This window comes from Leucopleurus acutus (assembly GCF_964270905.1).
Source record: "Leucopleurus acutus genome assembly, chromosome: 10".
Lineage (NCBI taxonomy): Eukaryota > Metazoa > Chordata > Mammalia > Artiodactyla > Delphinidae > Leucopleurus > Leucopleurus acutus.
This window is the reverse complement of record NC_139153.1, coordinates 39,263,952-39,280,919: the sequence shown is the minus strand read 5'-3', so window position 1 is coordinate 39,280,919 and position 16,968 is coordinate 39,263,952. Positions and strand designations below refer to the sequence as shown.

At 48.0% G+C, this 16,968-nt stretch overlaps 1 protein-coding gene across 3 annotated transcripts in view; it reads left to right on the top strand.

The window, feature by feature from the left end:
• Positions 1 to 1,184: 1,184 nt before the first annotated feature.
• DAG1 (dystroglycan 1) overlaps positions 1,185 to 16,968 on the top strand; it is a 64,135-nt gene continuing 48,351 nt past the window's right edge. The window contains exon 1 of one of the 3 annotated variants that reach the window (XM_082848258.1): positions 1,185 to 1,286. The gene's annotated coding sequence lies outside the window, so the exon portion shown is untranslated. The other 2 variants (XM_082848256.1, XM_082848257.1) reach the window with 2 other exon arrangements.

Sequence of the window (16,968 nt, the reverse complement as noted above, 5' to 3'; positions counted from 1 at the left end):
GGGCTTTTTTCCTGGTTTTTACTTATTTTTCTGGTCTGTGTGAATGAAGTTTGGAGCCTAAGCATTTAAGTATAACGCATCACAAACAAGTATGTGTGTTTGAGAGATGAGGCATTCCTTTTTGCTCTCTTTGAAATTTGCTTCTTCTAGTTCTTCCTAAGGAGGGGGAGAAAGCAGGGGAGACCCAGGGCTGTCCAGATTCCAGGAGGAACCCCTGGCAGGCAGCAGCCCGTTCTGTGTTCAGAATGTACTCGTTGACAAGAGTGCGGGCCTGGAATTCCAGCCTGGCCACAGGCCCAGGAGGGAATGGACACATCCTGCATAGGGTTTGGGGAACAGAGCCCACCACGAGTCCCATGCCCATACCTGTCCAGTAACTGTCGGGGGTCTTTGAGATAGTGGGCGTAGGTAAGCCCTGGGGAGTGAGAGCATTTTTAGGACCCTCCCCTTGTAGGCAGACAGACTTCAGCAGTAACTCCCTGCCCTTTACTCCCCCAACTCCCTGAAAGAATGCGGGCCTCCAGTGAGTGACCAGCGCCAGCAGGTCAGAGCTATTTCTGGCGGCTGAGGAGGCACCGGATTCCGGGTGTTCAGGGCAGGAGGAGGGGACGAGGGTCAGGCCTGAGGCGCTTCCCGGACACCCCCGCCTGCTGGGGGCTAAGCCCCCGGAGAGGGGCAGGCTTCCTGCCCTTCCAGCCCTCGGCCCTCGCCTCAGTTTCCTCATCAGTATAAGAGTCGGGCAACGGGGCCATGATCCTTCGCAATTTGGAGGACGCTTCCTGATTGTTTTCTTGTCTTAAAATTACCTGATTTGCGTTCGACAGAAATCAGGAGGTCGGAAGGCAGTCTATGGGTGGCCAGTTGTGGCCGGGCCAGTTATCGGGCCTGACCACCCGGGTAGATTAGATGCCTCTCAGGGGCCCACATGCCTGAGGTTGGGCGGGGCGCCCCTCCCCCACTCCGCGTCCTGAGCTCTCCGGGTAACCCGGACGGGCCGGGGCGTGTCGCGGGTACGGACCTGGCCCGCCGCGGGCGGGATTTCCAGGATGGGGCGTGTCTTTTCAGACGGGGGCGCGGCGGGCCAATAAGCAGAGGGGCGCGGGGGGCGGGGCCTGTGCGCGGGTGCGGCGCGCTGCGGGGCGGCCGACGCAGGCAGAAGCGGGCGTCGCGGGGACTGCCGGTCGGCGCCGCGCGGAGCTGGCAGCGGGATTGGCTGCGGCACTCGCGTGTCAGGGGGTTGCTAGGCTTCGGTCGCGCGCCCCGCCCTCGCGCTCCCTCACCGCCCGGTACGTGCTCGCGCCGAGGTTGCGGTGCGGCGCTAGAGGTCCTCGGGCTCGGCGGCGACGGTGGCGGCAGGAGCTTCGCGCCGAGTCCCCGGGGAGCGGGGCGGCGTCTCGCGGGCGGGAAGAGGTAGCACCTGCCGCGGCCCGCCCGTCGGCGCTCGGTGAGTGCGCCGCGCGTCCACTGCCGCCGAGCCTGGCAGCCCAGGCCCCCATTTCCGTCGCTGGCCCAGCCTTCCGAGGAACACCTGCTGCTGCTCTCGCTCTTTGGCCCGGGGCGGGGACACGGTCGCGGACGTCCTTGCGGGTGAGGGGGCGACGCGGCCCGGGTAGAACGGCCCCTTGCTCTCGGCTCCTCGGGCGAAGGCTGGGGGCGTCCGGCCCCGGGCTGCGCGTCGCGGCGGTGGGCCAGGCCTCAGCCCGGGCCGCGCTCCAGGGAACGCGCGGCGGTCGCGGGCGTGTGCGGCCTGCGGACTGTCTCCCGGGCTTCCTCAGAGGGTCGCGCGGCCCAGTTTGGCCAGAGCTCGAGGATGGGGCATTGAGCCCCTCAGGAGGCGCCGCAGCCGCTATATCCTGAGCCGCTCAGAGCCTTGGGGTCACCCCTTCACACACATACACACTTGGGCTTCTTTGGTGTTTGGAAAACCATATTCACCCGCGGGTATATCTGGAAAATGTCTCCAGAGAAAATGCTCTTTCGGTTTAGAATCCTTCTGCCGTAAATTCCGAGTTAATTTCATACGAAGTCAACTACTAATTTAAAATGCATATTTTAATTCTGTGACTTGAGAAGCTCTTAGATTTGTAAAGTTACTTCAGAATTAGTTTTAATGGTGATCATGAAGTTTTGCCTTGGTGAGAGCTACAGCCTGGGACAGCACGGTTATAGCCTAGAGTTCTAACTTAAGAGTCCGGCCTGCTGTTTCCCTAAATAAGCGAGTAGACGTGATTCCTGGCATGGAAGCTAAACTCTGCAGGGAGGGTGGTGTTTATAGGACCTAAGTCCAGATAAAGAGTTGGATGTGCTACCAGGTGTTTTGGAGTTTGGTGTAGATCGGATGTTGTAACTTTATCAGGTGGTTCTATGCTCAGCGTTCAGAGACATAATTTTGGGATGTCCTTTTTTAGAAAAAGAATTGAACATTGGAGGCATAGTTTGAATATGGAGAAGTTGAATTGAACTTTGTTTGCCTTGGAGCCAAGTAATAAGAGCTCCTGGCCTACATGCTTAAAGGAGGCTGAGGAGGCATTTCTTGGAGGAGTGAGATTTGAGGAGGGAGTTGGATGCATGGTATGAGCCTGTTTAAGGCCTGTGGGTTACTGTAAGAAAGGAGTAAGCATTACTATATAGGCAACAAACATCTGGTTGGAACATGAAGGCTTGTGTTGTTACGTGCCTCTGTTGAAAGAGGCAGAGAGCCAGTCTTTACTGCTCTGAAAAATTGATTTAGCAAAATACATTTCATTTATTTAACAAATATTTGGCTTCACTGCTTACCAAATTCTGTGGTAGGTCCAGGGGACCCAAGAGACTGGTTCTGCCCTTAAGGAACTCAGGTTCGTGGACAGTGGGGGATGGGGAACCTATGATTGATAGTGTCTGCCCACTAAGTGTGCTCAGATGGTGCTTGGGAGCCTGAGGAGAAAGGGAATTCCTGAGCTGAGGCTTGCAGGGCCAGCAGAAATTAGCTGGGGGACAGCAAGTTCTGGACACAGGGAACCACATGTATATGAGTGCCTAAAGTAGCACGTGTAAGTCCTCCAGCATGACAGGTGGGAGCTCCAGGTCTTTCTTGTTGTGCTTAGTAGTTCAGACTTCATACTCAAGGTGCAGGAGTCTGGGAATGCTTTTCCTCAGTTGAGTGGTATAGTCCAGACCCATGTTTAGAAAGATCTTGTTGGTGGCCACATAGGTCGTGGCAGGGAGGGGATGGGAAAAGGACCTCTGGCTCTGAGGTTGGCCCTTAGAGGAGAGAGGAGGGAGAAGGAGCCAGCTCAAAAGACTGGCTGAAAAGTTTGAGCAAAGGGAATACCAGGCTGTGATGGGGGAGGAGACTGCATTCAGGAATGTGTGGGCCAGAATATTTAGCATGACCAAAGCTTTAAACCACGTCTTCTGCAGGTTTGCTAGTGCCTCTTAAACATTGAATATGGTGGGATTTGGAGGGACCCTGGGGCCACTTAAACTGGGATTATTTAGAAAAGGAGAAGCATGGCATTTGTTTGTTAAAAACCTTTAACAACCTTATTTCTCACTTGAACTGGGGGCATTGCATTTCCTCTTGGGCAGGGCTGGTATATTAACCCCTGAGAGTAGATATGTGTTCATCCTTGTTGAGGCAGATGGGAGCATGTTCAGTCCTTTACCTCACAGTTGTTCCACCCTTCCCTGTGCTCTGGGCCAGTGACACGATGGATCTACATCAGCCACAGTCGAGGGCCTTCTGTGTTTCTGCTCTACATGCACCATTGCTAATGCTTATGAGAATCCTTTATAGTGGCTTAGCAAACTGAGTCATAGATGAAGGAATGTTCCCAAGGTCACACAACTGTCATATGGCAGAATTAGGATTTGAACCCAGGCTGAACATTTGGCTGTACCCATCTGTGTTTCTGTTATATCAGACTAATAATGGTGGCCTCAGTTGGGTCCTTCTCTGGCAAAGACCAAGCCCAGGTGTCTGGTGGTGGGCAGAATGCCAGGATGATATGGGAAGGTGATCAGTGATCCCATGTGGAACTCCAGGAACATGTTGTGAGGGACCATTTTTCAGAAACCTAGGGTTTATCAGAGCTTTCTTGAGGCCTGTGCTGGTTGCTCTGGGTACCATGCTGAAGTAAGCCAAGGAACTTGGGTCCTAGGCTGGAGAGGGCAGACTTTAGGGAAGAACTGCATTGGGCTAGACCTTCAAAAACGGTTAGTGGTTTGATTGGTGAAGGAGTGGTGGCAACAAGGTCACAATTTTGTGGAAGAAGAAATGAGCAGAGGAAAGGGGTGGGAGGGAGAAGACTGGGCACTTTTTTTTTTGTATGTTCTGGAAGGTTGGGTTGCAGTCAGAATGCCACGTGGAGGAGTTTGGTGTTATGTAAGAATAGGAAACCTTGAAGATCTCGGAGCACAGCTGTGATGGGATCAGCTCTGTGTTTTAAGAAGTGAGCCCTCACTGTGAATGTTGAGGCTGGGCTGGACCAGAGGCAGGTTGGTTACTGCTGTGGTCCAGTGGGGGAGACACTGGATCTAAACAAGAACAGTGGTCAGCAGAGGAGTGGAGAGAGATAAAGAAGGTTCAAGATGAGCCAGTTCAGCAGATGTTAGGGACCTGAATGGTTCTGGTACCAGCAGGGGTCTACCACTGAGTGGAAGAGGCAGGAGGTTGACAGTGAAAAGATGAGGATGTAAGGCTGCATCAGCCAAGCACTGGTGAGGTCTTGAGAAACTCCAAATAAAGAGGGGCCCCTAGAGAATTCCCCAGTGGTCCAGTGGTTAAGACTGCACTTTCATTGTGGAGGGCTGGGTTTAATCCCTGGTCGGGGAACTAAGATCCCACAAGTTGAGTGGTGTGGCCAAAAAAAAAAAAAAAGAGGGGCCCCCTAGACTGCAGGAATGGGAATGGAGGAAGGCTTGAGTCTTTGTGGCAGGCAGGTAAGATGGCAAGGAAGAAGTGAACTTATGAAAGAGAAAGCATGATTTGTTGACCCACTTGGTAGGTAGAGGAATAGTTTGACTTAAAGTGTCTATAGTTTTGGATACTCAGAATCATGGTGGGTGTAATGTAGCTTTATTTTTTAATATTTATTTATTTATTTGGCTGCGTTGAGTCTTAGTTGCGGCATGGGGGATCTTTGTTGCGGCATGTGGGATCTTTTCGTTGCGGTGCACGGGCTCTTCATTGCAGTGCTTGGGCTTCTCTCTAGTTGTGGCACATGGGCTCTAGAGCGTGGGCTTAGTTGTCCGCCCTGGAATCGAACCTGCATCCCTTGCATTGGTAGGCGGATTCTTAACCACTGGGCCACCAGGGAAGTCCCCCGTAATGTAGCTTTAGACTGGATTCAGTTAAAGAATGGCCACTGGCTCACAGATTTGACCTGTGCAAGGCAAACTGAAGGTGGCCCGTGATGGTGTGAAGTTAGAGCCCCTATACCTGTGCTTGCTTTTTTAAGTTGGGTTTTTTGGGGGATTTTTTGGTCATAGCCTTCTTGATAAGAGGCACATAACTAGCCTAGTGGAATTGCAAGTGTTGACAGATACATTTTGTGGATGGGCAAGAATAAGAGTGAAGTCTCATGAGTTTTTTTCCTAGCCAGTATAGGAAGTCAGCAATGAGAAGTTTGATTCAATATTCCAGGTTCTGGGGTACATTGTTTAGATTTGAGCCACTACAGAGTATGACTGCTTGGAGGCTGGAGTCTTCCAGAGTATCAAAGGAGAAAGAAATGGTGGTGTGAACGTCGAAGGGGACTCAGATGGGGTGTAGAGTATTGAACCTTAAGGGAACTCAAAATGAGAATACAGGTAGTATGGTCTTCAGTGTGTCCTGTATATTGGTCAAGGATTTCTTCCTCCTTTTCTGGAATAAGTGTTCTCCCTCCTCCATGTTAGAGTGTTTCTGTGCCTTTGCCAGTATTATTGCGCTGTTGCTTCTTTTTTTTTTTTTAAGTTTTTTTTTTTTTTGATAAATTTATTTTATTTTTGGCTGCGTTGGGTCTTCGTTGCTGCACATGGGCTTTCTCTAGTTGTGGCGAGCAGGGGCTACTCTTCATTGCGGTGCGCACGCTTCTCGTTGCGGTGGCTTCTCTTGTTGCGGACTAGACCTAAAGGCTTCAGTAGTTGTAGCACGTGGACTCAGTAGTTGTGGCTTGCGGGCTCAGTAGTTGTGGCTCATTGGCTGTAGAGCATAGGCTCAGTAGTTGTGGCACACGGGCTTAGTTGCTCCGTGGCCTGTGGGAATCTTCCTGAATGAGGGCTTGAACCCGTGTCCCCTGCATTGGCGGGCGGATTCTTAACCACTGTGCCACCAGGGAAGCCCCTGTGCTGTTGCTTCTTAAGCCCCCATCTTTCTCTGCTTTTCCTGTGTTGACACTTCAGTTCTGCAGTAAGGTGATGGTGGTTTTGAATATACAACTGATTGATCTGGTCATTTCCCAGTAGGTCTTTGTGTGCGCATGCCTCTGGGTATTGATTTAAAGCAGTCTTCCTGTGAGTTGCATAACCTGCTTTGCCTTTTGACAGTCCCTCTTCACTCTGATCATTAGTCAGTAATACTGCTCAGATAGCAATTTCTATAAATAGGATTTTAGAGTAGTTTACAAAATTACACCAGCTAGAGTGCTTAATTTAGCCTTAATGAATAGGATTTCCTATTTTCCTGTTTCTTAGGTTTGATAGCTAAGCATTTTCTTAGCCTTGCTCTGGGTCCAGGGTGGAAGGATGGATGGGATGCTGTGGTACAATATCATGAACAGAGCGTGTCTAAATTGGTGAAACTGTTGTGTGTTCTCTGTTGGAGTGAAGTAAATCTGAATGAAACTTTTGCAGTATGTTGACTTAATTTATATTTTAAAAATAGGATTCTAGTGGGAATAATCAACTGAATATAAAAAATCAGTTTTTAAAAAAAATTTTGGGGCTTCCCTGGTGGTGCAGTGGTTGAGAGTCTTCCTGCCGATGGAGGGGACACGGGTTCGTGCCGCAGTCCGGGAAGATCCCACATGCCACGGAGGGGCTGGGCCCGTGAGCCATGGCTGCTGAGCCTGCGCATCCGTAGCCTGTGCTCCACAACGGGAGAGGCCACAACAGTGAGAGGCCCGCGTACCGCAAAAAAAAAAAAAAAAGAAATTTTGGCGGTGCCAGGTCTTAGTTGCAGCATGCGGACTTCTTACTTGCGGCATGCGGGCTTCCTAGTTGCGGAATGTGGACTCTTGGTTGCGGCACGCATGCGGGATCTAGTTCCCTGACCAGGGATTGCACCCGGGCCCCCTGCATTGGGAGCACAGAGTCTTACCCACTGGACCACCAGAGAAGTCCCTAAAAAAATCACTTTTATGACAATGCCTTTATCCTATACATCATGGGGTGCATTTACTAGTGTTGAGGTTTTGCTTCTCAGTTATACCTTCTTGAGCTAATTGATTTTGAAAATACCACTGTCTAAATTTTAGACATTGGAATTAATTTTATATTTTTGAAGCTGTTTATAATTTTTGGTCCTGAATTGACTCTACAGAATACATTTCATTTTCATTATTACCCTTTGACAATAAAGGGTGACTGATTGGTGGTGTGGGCGGGAGACTGAGTGGCATTCCCCACTTCCTTTGGAGGTGGTCATTGTGGTGTATGTAATTCTATTTTGGTTGTGGGCTTTCACTAATATTGGTTCCTTCTTTTCCTGTAGGGCCTCTGTTCTCCAGGAAGATAAGGCTTTTTTTTTTTTTTTTTGTCTGTGCTGCACAGCATGCAGGATCTTAGGTTCCCCAACCAGGGATCAAACCTGTGTCCCCTGCAGTGGAAGCACAGAGTCTAAACCACTGGACCGCCAGGGAAGTCCCCCCAAGATAAGGCTTTTATAGCACTAGAAGGTGAGGTAAGGTACTCGAAAAGGGAGATTTCTGTGAAAGAAAGATGGTGGATAATCACATACTTGGCAAAATGATCACGGAATTTTAAGACACTATAGTGGGGGAAAAGCTGTATTAAATAATACATATATTTAAAATAAGAAATGTGGAAGAAAAAAGTAGAAAGGAAGGGAAAAATCCCTTGTCCCCCAACTGTATTCTTTCTTTAAATAGGAAATGCTAACACATGGTTCAAACTCAAAAAGTTCAAAAGGATTGGACAGGGGAAAGAAATCTTTCTTCCACCCACCCCCTAAGTCCCTGCTTCCCCTCCCTAGGAGCAGCCGATATCCCCTGATTCCTGGGTGTCCTCCAGAGATGGCCCTTGGGCAACGCTTTTACTGAGTTTAGGTTAGAGTATAAATTTAATTTTTAATCTTGTTTTTGCCCTCCCAGCATTATAGCATGATCATTGTTCTATAAATATAACTTTTTTTTTTTTTTTTTTGGTGGTACGCGGGCCTCTCACTGCTTTGGCCTCTCCCGTTGCGGAGCACAGGCTCCGGATGCGCAGGCTCAGCGGCCATGGCTCACAGGCCTAGCCGCTCCACGGCACGTGGGATCTTCCCGGACCGGGGCACGAACCCTTGTCGCCTGCATCGGCAGGCAGACTCTCAACCACTGTGCCACAAGGGAAGCCCGATATAACATTTTTGATGGTTAACCTGTCCCCAGTTCTTACATGGTTGTTAATCTTACTTTGGTTATAATAGATAATGTTGCAGTTAACCATCTTTGTGCGTAAAGTTCTTCTAGAATCTTTTTATTACTGCAATATTAAATATAAAACTTTTGAAAAAAGTGCAGTGTGACTTACAGTTTTGGAGGAGCACATCTATAACATCAAGTAAGGCAGGTTTTTATTGATTTTCATTTTTAAGCACTGTGTACATTTTCCCCAGTTCCTTTTCTATGACTTGCATGGGTATGCAATTTTTATAGTCACGTAGAGGCCTAGACTCGATATTCTCTGCCATTGGGGGTATGTGTAGCCACAGATTCATTCTTCCTGAGGCAGTCACAGCCCTTGGACACCCTAAGTATAGGGGAGTGTGCCAGTTGAGGGGCGCTTAAGGATGAGTGAAACATGTGGAAGGATGTGTCATACTCAGGGAAAGAGAGGCCGGTGCCCAGCTTGGTCTGTTTTGGCATTTGCTCTTCATTTCTATGAATGTTAAGTTTTTATGTATGCAGTATGGGAATCGACAAACAAGAAGCACTGCTTACAAAGTTCTTTCTAATATGTATTGAAACAGATTCGTGGAATTGGTAGATGCTTGTTTTGGCAAATGTTATGGTTGTCTCTGTTTTATCTCTCACTGTACTGGGAACATTTACTCTAGGAATTCCAGGGGTTGATACGGGATTACTTAAGAAGATTCCCAAGGCTGTCTATGACAGAAGTGAACCAGCTCTGCCTTGGTTTTCATAAATGCCTCTTTTAATTAGCTTAGTTGTTCTCCAGGGCTGGGTTGATTCTCTAACCAGTTTTTGCCAAGAAAAATGATAAAGTTAATAATGGAATTGCAAATACTGGTTCCTTTTTATTTGGCTGTTAATCAGCACCCGGTATACCATCCATTTTCTGGGCCCTTATTATACTATGAAATGCTTTTATAAAACATGCATCTCTCGTCACTGTAAATGTCTTGTGTATACTCCTGCTTGGGCTGGTAGATTGTCTTTGCATCGGATCTGCCCTGACCTCAGGGAGCCTTGCTTACTGGATTTTTTTGGCTTTGACGTGCGGCATGTGGGATCGTAGTTCCCTGACCAGGGATCGAACCCCTGCCCCCTGCATTGGAAGCATGGTGTCTTAACCACTGGACTGCCAGAGAAGTCTCTTGCTTACTGGATTTTTTAATTGTGGAGACCAGCCTGATGAGTAGCCCTTGAACAGGGGTGGATTCTGAGTCTTGTGGAAAACGAGGAAGTGTAGTGAACTTTGCTTTATCTGTTATGTTAAGCATACCTGAATAAGCGTCTTATATTTTTAGACTTTTGAGCAATATTGTGAAGATTGAATTGCCTGAGGAGAGAAATTTGGTAAGAGGAGACTAGAAGAGAAGCTCTTTAATAAAGATCTAAAAATAGAATTCACTAAAGTCACAAATAGATAACAGTAGGATTCCTGTCTCCTTTCCTTCTCTGGATTGTGCTACCAGCTGTTGCTTCTGCTTACCTGGAAGAGATCACAATATTTTGTCAGAAGGGTCAATAGTATAGACTTAAAAAAATATATATATATATATATATTTTTGTCGTTGTTGTTGTTTATTTGGCTGCATTGGGTCTTCATTGTGGCATGTGGGGGTCTTTTGTTATGGTGAGCGGGCTTCTCTCTAGTTGTGGCACTCGGGCACCAGAGTGCACAGGCTTAGTTGTCCCACAGCACGTGGGATCTTAGTTCCCCGACCAGGGTTCGAACCGGGTCCCCTACATTAGAAAGCGGATTCTTTTTTCTTTTTTTCTTTTTGTTTGCGGTACGCGGGTCTCTCACTGTTGTGGCCTCTCCTGTTGCGGAGCACAGGCTCCGGATGCGCAGGCTCAGCGGCCATGGCTCACGGGCCCAGCTGCTCCGCGGCATGTGGGATCCTCCCGGACCGGGGCACGAACCCGCGTCCCCTGCATCGGCAGGCAGACTCTCAACCACTGCGCCACCAGGGAAGCCCAGAAGGCGGATTCTTAACCACCGGACCACCAGGGAAGTCCCAATAGTATAGACTTAACATACTGTGTTTGCCAGTCTGAACATGTGCTTTTTCCAGTTTTAAAAGTAGTTTAAAAAGTGACTGGATTTCTTGGCACTGGGAAGAAATCTTTAGTAGGAAAAGTTGATTGTTCTGCTTGTAGTACCAGCCCTGGGCTGACGGGGGCTGTGGGGTCCCTTGTCCCCTCAACGCCCTGAGTGGTGGTGGTTTTTTTTTTTTCCTTCTGTTTGGGCACTGCTGCCCAGAGAGAGGACTCCTGTGTAGGTCATCTAATCCGCATGACTTAATCAGTTGGCACCTCAGGACTCCCTTCTGCTTTTTTAGGAGGGGCCCTTTTTGATTTGTGCAGCTGGATAGAAAAATGGCTGCTCAGGCTTTCTTCTTATGCAGGCCTCTGATACCCTGGGCTGCCTGTGCCCTTTCCCTCCATGTGAGGGGGTGAAGGAATGTCCTGGCCTCCCCTCTGCCCTCCTGCCATGAGCTTCCAGGGAGAATGGGGCCCATTGTGGGCTGTGCACAGCCCTCCGCTTAAGTGTTAGGCCTGCCATGGCCTCTCTGTTGGTCTGCTCTGGTTACAGGGTGCTGAGGGGCCAGAAGCCCAGCAAGCAGTCATTTCCTCACATGCTGCCCTGCTGTTCAGGAGTGTTCTGAGGGATGGTGCTTGTGCTTTCTTTGCTCCTGGGGCTGCCCTCTAAGTTTGTCAGTCTTGGTAAACATTCTTGTGGACCCCTTTGCAGGCCTGAGCTCACTCTTGCTGCAGATTTCAGGCCATATTTGGAGAGGCAGGCCTGCTGCTCCCAAGGGTGACTGAGTGCCAGGTCACAGGAGGCTGGGCAGTTCCTCCAGGCCACTGGGGAGGCCCAGTATTCTGAATCCACTGGGAGGCATAGGATTAATCTATTTGTGAATGAAATTGGACTTCAAACTCTTGTTTTTCAAATTTATTTTGGCCTTCAATTATATCTCAGTAAAGCCAAGGAAAAACTTATTTTGGCCTTAATCAACTGTAGAACTTGTTGAAGATGTGAAATGCCAGAATATGGCGTAGGGGAAGCCAGAGAGACTCAACTTTTTAAAAAACAGGTTTGTTCCGGATATGGGAGCTCACTCCTGATATCAGACTGCCTTACCCATCAGACAGTTCTTCTCCTGACCCCAGGCAAGTGTGTCCCTGGAAAAAAAATGTATGAGATATTTTTGGTTTTGATGAGTGAACAGATAGAGGTCACTGGCTGTTTGTCTTTCGGGGGTGTTGACTTCAGATAAGGAGCCAGAGTTGTGATCAGCTGTTGTTTAGCAGGTTCCATGAAGGGTAGGTGAGTGAGTTGGTGGTGGTGGTAGCGGGGATGGAGGAGGCCTAGTCAGGCCTTTCTGGAATTGGTGAAGGGCTTTTCTACTTGAGGTCTATATTGATTGCATGGAAGGCTGCTGAGAAATTTGCTCCTCTAAAACTCAGGTAGGTTGACTTCGGAATGGTCCTGGAAATTGTTCCTGATCATAGTAAAAAAAAATTCCATTCTTTCCATGATGCTTCAAGATGTACAATTTCTTTGTCTTCTGTGGAAGTGTCTTGTGAAAGGAGCAGCTGGCACTGGCACTGCCCTGGATGTTTGCCTTCCTCCTACCTTTTTTCTTTCTTTTATTACAGGAAAAAAAAATTCTAGCCTATTTTAACCTGCTATCTGATCAGAGTGATACGTTTCCTTCTCTGTTTTAAGATGGGAGTGGCACTTGTTTTTATCAAATAAAGGAATAAAACATATTTGCCATGCTGAGATCACACTGCAAATGCCAGCACTTGTTATAAAATGGTATTGAGTTTTCTAAAGGAGAACTGTTCTTTCAGATAGTGCCTGGTCATGCTATGGTCTTTTGGGTCATGACTTCCCAAGAGGTGAGGTCTACCCACTGAACCCTTGCTTTTTGGCAAGACAGGCAAGATTTTTGGTACAAGTGTGACGAGGTTGGACAATGAAAACACTGACTACCCTCAGCAGTAGAAACTCGAGCCTGAGGAAGGAACCTACCAGAGGTACTGAGTCCCTTGGAACCCTCCCATCCTGATGTGGCCTTAAGTAAGGCCCTTGACCTCTCTGCCTCAGCAAAATTGGGATAGAATATCCTCCCCATGAGCTGCTGAGGAGGAAATAAAAGCTTCCTAGTAATATGCCCTACACCTCTCCATAATTGCTACTATTATTACATTTATCCTTTTTCTAGTGTAAACTGAGAGTCCGATATTTAATAAAGGCTGGACATATTTCTTAGGTTAAGTGATTGGTTCAGGGGTGTTTTTTTATTGTGGTTTATAATTATATACATAATAGATCATATTTTATATGTACCAAGTAGAATCTTATTAAAAAAAAAAAGCCTTAAACGTGAGCCCATTGATACCTCTCAGAAAGCAGCTCTAGCTTGACTGCTTGCTCACCTGTGGAGCTTTTTTTTTTTAATAAAATTTATTTATTTTTGGCTGCATTGGGTCTTCGTTGCTGCATGGTTTTTCTCTAGTTGCAGCGAGCAGGGGCTACTCTTCGCTGTGGTGCGCGGGCTCCTTCTCATTTTGGTGACTTCTCTTGTTGCGGAGCACCGGCTCTAGGTGTGCACGCAGGCTCAGTAGTTGTGGTGCATGGGCTCAGTTGCTCTGTGGCATGTGGGATCTTCCCGGACCAGGGCTCGAACCCCTGTCCCCTGCATTGACAGGCAGATTCTTAACCACTGCGCCACCAGGGAAGCTGCCCACCTGTGGAGCTTTGAGTGCTGTGGTGTCTTATTGGGGTGCATCGTCCGGGAGGCACTGGCCCCATCGAGACGAATAAAGGACAAAAATAGTTGGAGGACCAAGGATTCTGTTAACTTTACAGTACTGTTTATATTTTTAAGGAGTTTCTTTGGAAATTCTTTGTGTGCCCAGGTTTGTTTTCTTGAACCTCACTAGTGCAGTAGAAGGAGCATGGACTGGCAAGGTTGCTGCATGAGTTGAGTGCCTGGAAGTGCTTTGTTTCCTTTTTTAGTATAATGTTTATTTCTGTTTGAGTTATCAACAGCAGTGCATGTCTGGTGTGAAAAGCCCTTGGTTTTCAAAGAGCTATACCTCTACTTATTTTTTCCCCATGTGTGACCATATGACTTCTTGCCTAGGTAGTTTATAATAGGTAACTTTGACTTTTCAGTCAACAGATGCATTTTAAGAGACTTGGAGCAAGTGAGTGCTCCTGGTTGAACGTTGGGCAGCAGCAGATTCTGTACCTGGAGCTTGTAATTCAGCTGAGCTGTAGTGTTGGAAATCTTTAGAACAGAAATTTTAAGACTTTTTTGTTTGTTGTATAGGAGGATGAGCTCAGTCTGGAATGTCAGAACCTTACTCTGTAAAGTCAGCATCCTCCCTGGAAACCTGAAGTATTTTGGGTTTCCTTGACTCCTTGAGGGACAAATTGAGCATAGAGCTCCGGGGTGGGAGGAAGATGAGGGTACAGGCACCGGTGCCCAACTTCTGAGCAGAGGATGATTATCCTAAAGACAAAAATGGGGTTTCAGCCTCCAGATGATGAAGACGCCGGGTTTTATGAATCTGTGTTCAGGGGGAGCTGCCTGTGGGTTCCCACTGGAGAAGGCTCCAGGTGATTTCCAGATAGTGAAGGCATTTGGTCTCTGATCTTTGTTTTAGAGGCAGGTGAGGGTAAAGCTATTGGCTGTTATCAGATAAGAAAATGACATGATACCACCAGCGGGGAGCTGAAAATCTCTAAATGCTCACTCTAAATCATCTGATAGGATAGAGGGGAAGCAGAGCCCACAGGCCTTCTCCCAGCCTGGGAGTAGTCCTGGGGCAGTGCAGGGCAGTGCAGAGGAGGCCACTGTGCCAGAGCTGATTCTCAGTACAAGAGAAGAAACCCTGCTGTGAAAGTAAGTCCATTTCTACTGCAGTCACTGCAGACTCCTTGTCATTGTGGGGGGATTATTGACCTTGGCAGTTTTATTTCAAATTTGGATCTGGGTTGGAGAAAGCAGGATGCCCAGTGGTATACATAGTGATGTCCATGTTCCTTAGCTAGTCTGCTCTTGTAGGTTGTCTGAAGCACGGAAATATTACACCCATCAGAGATTATGGGTGGCTGGATTAAGATTGTTTGTATTTTGTATATATATTTTAAGTAGTGTATTTTGTGTCAGGTCCTTTACATGCATTAGCTTACCTAATGAATATATGTTTATAATTGGAAAAAGTTAAAGAAAAAAGGAATTTGATCTAGGAAGTGTTTAAGATGAAATATTGGCTGTTAAGCAGCCTTGCAAGACAGGCTAGCCCATGAACTATGGAGGGGACTGTCTTTTGGCACCCAGCAGGCCCTGTTGTCGCTGTGTTTCAGTTATTTGTTCATTCATTCAGCAGGTGGTTTTTCTTTTTTTTTTTTTTTTTCGGTACGTGGGCCTCTCCCGTTGCGGAGCACAGGCTCCGGACACACAGGCTCAGCGGCCATGGCTCACGGGCCCAGCCGCTCCGTGGCATGTGGGATCTTCCCGGATCGGGGCACGAACCCGTGTGCCCTGCATCGACAGGCGGACTCTCAACCACTGCGCCACCAGGGAAGCCCTGGCAGGTGGTTTTTGAGTCACTGTCATGTCCTGGGCACCGTGCTAGGCCCTGGGAATGGATCTGGCAATGGATGAGAGAGGTATGGGCCCTATCGTTGCCCTGACCAGAAAAAAAAGGGAGAAGTGATGAAGTTATTTCCCTTCAGTTGATATTTTTCAGGAAAAAATGTGATTTGGAGAGGCTGAGGGTCACACCCCTGGCAAGTGACTGCAGTCAGTGTGCCTCTGATTCATCATAAAGGGGAGGTGGGGGGGGGGGGCCAGGCCCATCTTAGAGAGTGATGTGAGGGATCAGGGAGAGGACCTTAGAGAGCTGGTGGGCAGTAATAGATTATTTTCAAAGCCAAGCTGACATTTGGGTATACAGTGATATGTCTCTGACCTGTTGAGCCATTTCCTAACCCTGATGCCATGGGAACCAGTTGAGAAGGATAAAGGAGTCATGCAGGTAGCTACAATATCAGCTTAATAACCAGCAGAGCTATTGGAGAGTGTGGGACCTGGGTGAGCAGCCAGTGGTGGTTCCTAAGGCCAAACCTCTGAATTAGAGAGAGGTCTCCACCCAGTTGCCTATGAGGCCACCCTCTCTGTTCCATGCTTCCTGGTGGGGTTCTCTTTCTGCATATGCTGCTTTGCAAAGTCCTCAAGCTCTTCCAGGACTGGTTTTCTGTTTACTTCATCCATTTATTTATTTATGTATTCATTCATGTGTGCATGCATGCATGCCGCATGGCACAGCATGCAGGATTTTAGTTCCCCAACCAGCGATTGAACCCATGCCCCTGCAGTGGAAGCGTGGAGTTTTAACCACTAGACTGCTAGGGAAGTCCCAACTTAATCTTGTCTTTTTAAATCTATTTTTTAACTTTTTTTTTTTTTTTTTTTTTGCGGTATGCGGACCTCTCACTGTTGTGGCCTCTCCCGTTGCGGAGCAACAGGCTCCGGACGCGCAGGCTCAGTGGCCATGGCTCACGGGCCCAGCCGCTCCGCGGCATGTGGGATCTTCCCGGACTGGGGCATGAACCCGTGTCCCCTGCATCGGCAGGCGGACTCTCAACCACTGCGCCACCAGGGAAGCCCTATTTTTTAACTTTTAAAAAACTTTACTAGTGTAAAATTAAACAAAAATGGAGAAAACAAGACCACCCTCCCCCCAAAAAAAGTAGAGCTTAGTGAATTATAAGGTCATGAAATAGAACTTTACTCGTTCCACCAGAGGCTTCTCTGTGAGCCCCAACCCTGCCACAGCCCCCTCTCCCCTTCCTTCCCAAGGTGACCCCATCCTGTCTTTTTGTAGCCATTTTCTTACTTTTTTTTTTAATGGTTTTATCTCCCAAATGTGTATCCTTAGGCACTGCAGTTTAATTTTGTCCATTTTTTTAAAAGTTGTCATATCTTGTAAGTTTCTTTATCTGCATTTTCTCCCCTCTGTCCCTTTTCCTTGCAATTATCTGCTGAAGAACCTGGGCCCTTAGACCTGTGGAATCTCTCACAGTCCAGATTTAGCAGATTGTGTCCCAGGGTGCAGTTGAGCATGCTCTTCTCTGTATTTCCTGTGAATCAGCAGCTGGATCCAAAGGCTTGATCAGCCTCAGGTTTGGTCCCTTTGGCAAGGCTGAGGTGGTTTGGGTCTTTCCTCCGGAGTGCTGCTTTCCTTTTGTTCCATATTTTGCTCATAGCAGGTACCCAGAGCACCACTTCTGTGGCAGGACAGTGGGGCCTGAGGAGAGGCTAGGCCCAGCTCAGCCTCTAAGTGGCTC